This window comes from Lactuca virosa, chromosome 5 (assembly GCF_052849685.1).
Source record: "Lactuca virosa cultivar CGN04683 chromosome 5, Lactuca_virosa_CGN04683_v6, whole genome shotgun sequence".
Classification (NCBI taxonomy): domain Eukaryota; kingdom Viridiplantae; phylum Streptophyta; class Magnoliopsida; order Asterales; family Asteraceae; genus Lactuca; species Lactuca virosa.
Window position 1 is genome coordinate 57,538,771 of NC_136430.1, and position 7,100 is coordinate 57,545,870.

Consider the following 7,100-nt stretch of genomic DNA (forward strand, 5'->3'; position numbering starts at 1 on the left):
CATTATGTATTAAAATACTAAATGGAAACCATGTTTAGGGATTTGTATCATGTGGTAACATGACTTGATTAACATCGAAAAGTCAAAGTAAAATAAAGAAACTAAAAATTTGATCGATGCTTGTTCCATAATGGTTAAATTTAACTTATAAAGAGTTTGATTTCAAACGGTACTGTTTAGCATACTTGACTATGTTCTGGATGAGAATGGACCTAACATAAAATGAGTTTATGAGAAAAAAAAAATGTTAAACATACCATAAAAATAAAAAAAAGTTTACACGAAACATTTAGAACAACGAACCAAACTGTACATAAGCAAGATTTAACCGTGTCCTGGTTCGATTATGTTTTTTGGAAAAAACACAAATGTAATTAAGAGGTTGTTTAATAACCAACGGTTTCGTGGTGTAGTTGGTTATCACGTCAGTCTAACACACTGAAGGTCTCCGGTTCGAACCCGGGCGAAGCCATTAAAATTTTTATTTTTCGCTACTGGAAGACTGGGCCTAAAAGAAATAGTTAATCCGCTTTCCATTTTGGGCTTATCATAATTGTAAGTTTGTAATGTTTAATTGTATTAGCCTATTAGGCTAGCCGCTAGTGATTTAAACACTATTTCATTAAAGTAAGAAATATTGTTTATCTTAAAACACTTAAGTTGTGGAATGGTATGTTGACACCTTACTATCCTATCTGCCTTTTAATCTTGTTGATGGTTATATATCAAAAAAATAATTTTGAAATACAACTATTGATCCTAATATTTAATTATTGACTGTAAATTTGTACATATTTTCTAAGCATTTCTCGTAGTATGTCTTTATTAAACATAAATTAGTTGTGAAACTCATGTATTATATGAGTTAATTTAAAAAAAAAGTTAAATATAAAGATTAAGAACATTGATTTTATAAGAAAATAAGAAAAATAAGGAATTATTAAAATTGAAATATTTTTTTATCTTTTAAATTTAAAAAAAATAATTTAAATAAATAAACAAAAGAATAATGAACATTAATTTGAAAATTTTGAAATTAAAAGGTAAGTCGATTAATGAAATTGATATATATATATATATATATATAGTGTAATTATTACATTAGAATATTATGTGAAATTTAATAAAATAAGAAACTCATAAAAAGACATATGAAAAAAAATTTAATTCAAAATAACCACAAAATTGTATTTTGCAAATTGAATGAGAGTTTGACGTTTGACAAAAACAAATCTTTATTTGTTTTCGTAGATTATTATAATACGGCTACACGATCTTAGTTGATTAGCATTTTATGATATTAATATTCGCATCTCTATGCTCTCGGATTAATTTTGTTAAACCTGATTCAACATATTTATGTAGAATTCGCTAACTAATAGCCAAAAAAATGAGATAAAAGATTTTTATAATATATATCATAAAGATGGGAATAAATTAGTTATATAGAAAATAATTAAAGAATGGTCAAAAATTAATAAAAAAAAGTTTATCCTGTTATGTTTTTTAAAATAAAATTAATAAAAAAAATGATACGACAAAAAACTTGAAATTTTTTTAACCATCGAATTGATTCAATATGGAAATTGCCACCTATATATGTTGACTATAAAATCATGTCAAAAAATGGGTTTACTATTAGACTGGATTTATAATCAGAAAAGATATGCGTATAAAATTGATAAACAACAAATTTGGTGAAACACAAATTAATTAAGTTATAAAATTTATTATGCTCGTAGTTCCTGTAATGTTACAAACAAGGCTTTTATAAAATAAAAAAACTTTAGTTCAAGTTTTCCTAGTTTTTTTTTTTTTTTTTTTTTTTTTTATATCATACATATATATTTTCAAAACCTCAACTCTTACAGAACAACAAGTGTAGCACCAGCTCAAGAGCAATATTACATTTAACTTAACATAATCTGTGCAATATTTGGTAACTATTTGCTAAAGTTCATTTGATAAATTTAAGAAAAATTAGACAGAATAATAAGTTCGAGGTCAGAATAAGTACCAAAAGCGTAATTGTGAGATGGCAGGTTCATCAAACAATTAAAAAGCGCCGTTGCCGGGGATCGAACCCGGGTCACCCGCGTGACAGGCGGGAATACTTACCACTATACTACAACGACAACTTGTCAACTGGCGAACACAGATATTTAATATTGTATGTTTAGTACATCAGGTATCAACCACATTTCAAACTTTGAACAGTACAGCTATGGATATATTTTTTTATAATTCATTTATAAATTTACCTACTTTTTAATCAGAAATAATTGAAATATATCGATGTTATTTATTGTGCTCGGTAACGTTTTTTGATTTGGTATTCTTGGTATTTTACCATTTAACTTAAACTGAAAAAAAAATTGTTATTAAATAACGTTGAACATGGGTTCTTGAGATTCAAGTGATAAATGTTAACCATGCTAAACCTTATCTTTGTGAAAAGATCACATCTAATTTAAGATTAAAAAAAAACACACACACACACATATTTTCTTTACTTGGGATTGAACCAGAGTTTATAGGATTTGAATCAAAGTTACGGCCTAGAATGACAGCAAGGTGTTTCTGTTAAAGAATATCATAAAATATATAAAATAGAAATTTAAAAACAATGAGCCTAACCATTTAATTACTTTAGACCCTAAAATTAATATATAATGTGAAAAAAAAAAGTCGGTGATGGTATCCAAAAACTAAAGATGAGTTTACACTATACAAATTCTGAATATTGACCAATATTACAAATCATCAATTGATCATCACCATCAAAAAATTTATTATTATCACAATCTAAAATTTTGTAAAATGATGGACTGGACGACTGGTCCTAAGAGGCTTTTGTTTGATAAAATGAAAGGCCCGTTGGAATAAAGGATTGAAAAGTTATAAATAAACCTTGTCTTTGAATATGTTAAACAAAACCATTTGCATTGTAATGGCTTTTGTTTAAAAAAATCAAGGGGCCCTTTTATGAATGATAATATATGGCATTACCATCGTAGTTAAGTAAATTAAGAAGAAAAACTATAATTGTAGTCATCTTTCACATCTTTCCTTAACTCCTTAAGGCATCGTTTTTTTATAGATCTAAATTTTTCTTGATTTAAGTATGTATAATGATAGATTCAAATCTTTTTTTTTTTTCACTAAAACGTCATGAAATAATAGTTTCTATGCTCCCTCGGTCTAAATAAATTTTACACGAACAACTATTTGAATAAAAACAAAATGTTACATAATCCTATAAAAATTTAAAATTTGCATCCCGTTGAGCCATAATCATGCATGCTACGTCGGTATAATGGCAACTTGTTAAGGAAATTGAACACTTAAATGTTTTGCGTAGTTTTACTTTTACCCGTTTGGAGATTATTGAATGCATCACACCTGCGTCTAACCTCTCCTTGTTTTCCAGTTTTCACCTGGTAAACACTCGTCTTCTCCATTGCTCTCGCGAAGTCCCTGAAAAATACTACCGGATCCCTAGCGTACTCTTCAACAAAAGGTCGTGTTCTCGGGTCGGATGCCATGGCTTGATCCGTACCCAGTACCCCAAGTCCGTTTAGCAGGTTCTTGAAAATCATGTTATCGAAGTTTCCGGCGGAAATCGGGTCCAGGAACGCCGATATCGTCGGGTCCGAGGAGCTGTTTGCGCACATGGATTTTAATCTCTCTGCTAATTTCGGGTGGACTGACGGGTCGGGTTTAGGGCCGAACAGACGGCTTTCGAATTCTTTACAGTGGGCGAAACCAATGGTGTGGCCGCCGCCCATTAGCACCACCAATTCTCTGATGGTGTAACCGTGGCCTTCAAATATGCGAATGATGTCATCCATCGTCATGTTCGCTCTCCCAAGCCGACCCTCGACGTTCGATGCTTTGGACTCTAATCCGTCTTTCCGGCCTAATTTCACTTCGTAATGTGGACCTCCGACCTGAATCACCAGGTCTCTGGTGGCGACGGCGAGGATATCGGAGCAGGAGACGACACCGGGACATTCGATCTCAAGAGCCGTTTTTACACGTGCTACGATGTCAAACCCATCTCCAGCGAGCGACTCGTTGATATCCATGTCTCTTTCAGCTTTGTTGTATGCGTTGGAGGAGATGAGAACGGAGGCGTCGCAGCCACCCACCATGCAATCATGGAAGAAGAGACGGAGGGTGGCAGCGGCGGTGGTGGGTGTGACTGTTTGTTTAGGTACGACAACGTTTTGAAGGATTTCATGAAACCTTGGGCATGATTTAGCGTAGTAGTTGAGGCTAAGGGCAGGCGGATGTTGGGATTTTTTGGCGATTATGGCGGAGGAAAGGAGGAGGATGATTAATGGAAGCAATGATGAATTAGCCATGGTGGTTAAGAGGAAGGGAGGGGGAAAAGAGGTTGAAGAAAACTGATGATAGTTTTCACGGCGACGAGCCATTGTCGGAGATGGCAACAGAGATTTTGTTCCTCATTTCTCGTACCTACGCGATCCACACATAATTAAAAAGATAAACTGAAAATTTTGGTAAGAAAATAAATTCTTTGAACATTTAATATCACTCTCTTACCTTTTATTCTAATTTAACTTTTTAACGCTTTTTATTTTTATTTATTTTTCTATCCAAATAAAATTTTGACAAATGATAAAATTAATTATATTTTAGAACATTTATTATCATTTAAAATAAATAGAAAGATAATTACAAAAAAAAATACAAGGATATTTAATTTTTCTAAGGTAAATGACACGGATGGTCTTCATGGTTTCGGGTAATCTACGCCTTTGGTTTCTAACTTTTTTGCCCTATTATCTCGGACGGTCCCTTAAATTTTTGTCCATATTAAACATAAAAGACAATTTTACCCTTATTATATATATTTTTCAAATTTATTTATTATTTATTTGTTATCTAAAAAGAGTAAAAAACTAATTTAATAAAAAATTCATATGTTCCCCCACCACCCAAACCCACTCCCCTACTTTTTCTCTCACACGTTTAATCTGGTTTCTCATCTATTTCACCGTTGACTACTTCTCTCTTCACTCCTCTATTTTCAGCATCGAGCTACATTCATTCCTCCCCATCTCTACTACACACATGCTTCATCAATAATGGAACCCGTCGACTACTTCTCTCCTCACTCCTCCATTTTCACCATCGAGCTACATCTATTCCTCCCCATCTCTACTGCACACATGCTTCATCAGTGATGGAACCCTGACCCCAAAATTACCCTTTTTGCGCCCTACATATCGTTGCAAGACTATGACTAATGAAGACGGTCTTGTCAAGTTGACCGTTGTTTTCCTCTTCTTTTTTTACCATATATATATATATATATATATATATATATATATATATATATATATATATATATATATATATATATATATATATATATCAGATATATGAGGTACTGCAGTATCCTTCGTTCTATTTCACACGAAATCGAAGCTTTATATCGCAACTGGTGAGCACTAAGCACTTCAAAAAAACAATAACTGATTTATAGGCGAGCATTGGGTAAGAGATCAAGTTCACATATCTGAATGGTGGTAAGTGGCCACTTTTTTCATTATAGTTATATGGAGTTCGATTTTAGACCTTGAATGGTTTGGAATATGATTTCGTTCATTGTACTGTGATTTTGATTGGAGTCAAAGTTGAAACGAAGAATATGAAGTTAGAGAGAGAAAGAGTAAGAATGAGGGGTTTGTAACGACCCAAATTTCTTCGTATGTAGGATTAAGTTTTACGTGTGTTTATGATGTGAAAAAATATGTTTAATATATAACAAAATAAAGAAAAGAAGATTAATCGGGATTTTTAAGGTTTTAATTGGGATTTAAGTGATTTATAGGATTTAAGCCTTTTAAGTAATGTTGGGATTCATATAGAATAAAATGATGAAATATACTGTAGATTATGCAAATAGGAGTAAATATGAAGAACCAATGCTGTAAATTAGGAATAATGTTTTGTGTTTACGTAATTAAACTCCACACACTGTAACGTCCAAATTCTTCTTATATGTTACGACTTACGACCAATGGTTTTCAATTTTTATAAGATAGTATCGGCGTATCCCTTAAACCTATAAGCTTATAACGATATCAGGAGATAGTCACACATCAATGAAAGTGAAAAGAGAGAGACGGTTCTCAAAAGTTTTTCGGCAAAGGTAAGTCCGGATGGCTGTAAATTAACTATTGAAAGAGAGATCTTCCTATGATTACAAGACGATAGGGAAAGCAACGACATCTGGTCCTTAAGGCCCAAATATGAGATGATTGATCAGACGAGAGAGAAATATAACACACTGTTTTGGATCATTTCTTAATTCAGGGATAGTGGACTGAAATTCGATCATGCAAAGGTTTTGGTCTGTAAGGACATAAAGTTTAGACCTTATTGAAGGTTGCTAATGATTGGTTGTGAGATCTAAGCCCTTGATTTGTGTGCTAGAGCCAAAGGGTAGAAAGGGAAAAGTTATATGTTGGGATTCTTGCATGGATTAGGGTTTTAGTTCGAAATGTGTTAATCCAAAAGTAACTAGATAAAATTGTGGGTCTTTTCAATACCTTTCTGTGCATATAACGAGCGTTCAAAACGGAGTTGAAACAAAGAAGTTATGGTTGTTTGAAGTTGAGATGGAAGATGGGAGTTTTGCCCTACGCATGGCGTAATGTAGATACACATGGCATAGTGGCTGATGGAGGAATGTGTTTTTAATGATATACGCAGGGCATAAGCTTTGTTACGCAGGGCGTAACTGCACAGGGTGCAAACCCTAATTTTCAGGATGTTGAGCACTATTTAAGGACTCTAACCCCTTGAGTCCCTTCTTATCATCAGCCTCCATCCTCTTTGACACTCAACTTGAAACCCTAATCCTCTTGAGCTAAATTTGAGCCTTTTGTGTGTTTTTTGGTATATTTTGAAGAAGGAGAAGCCCACCTTTGAAGCTTGGTGAAGCTCAAGCTTGTAGATCCTAAGTTTTCATTTCATTTTCCATCTCTAGAAGGTATAAAGTCTTCACCTTGATGGTTCATTGAGTTCGATCTTGGTAGCCTCTTAGTTTTCATGCTTATTATCCC

The 7,100-nt window shown here is 32.9% G+C and overlaps 2 non-coding genes and 1 pseudogene across 2 annotated transcripts; 1 reads left to right on the plus strand and 2 right to left on the minus strand.

The window, feature by feature from the left end:
* The first annotated feature begins 398 nt into the window (after nucleotides 1-398).
* Nucleotides 399-472, plus strand: TRNAV-AAC (transfer RNA valine (anticodon AAC)). The gene has a single exon. It is a non-coding gene; the product is annotated as a tRNA-Val (tRNA).
* A 1,591-nt stretch (nucleotides 473-2,063) lies between these two features.
* TRNAD-GUC (transfer RNA aspartic acid (anticodon GUC)) lies at nucleotides 2,064-2,135 on the minus strand. The gene has a single exon. It is a non-coding gene; the product is annotated as a tRNA-Asp (tRNA).
* Nucleotides 2,136-3,224: 1,089 nt separating this feature from the next.
* On the minus strand, nucleotides 3,225-4,487 carry LOC145116611 (peroxidase 41 pseudogene; annotated as a pseudogene).
* Nucleotides 4,488-7,100: the final 2,613 nt, after the last annotated feature.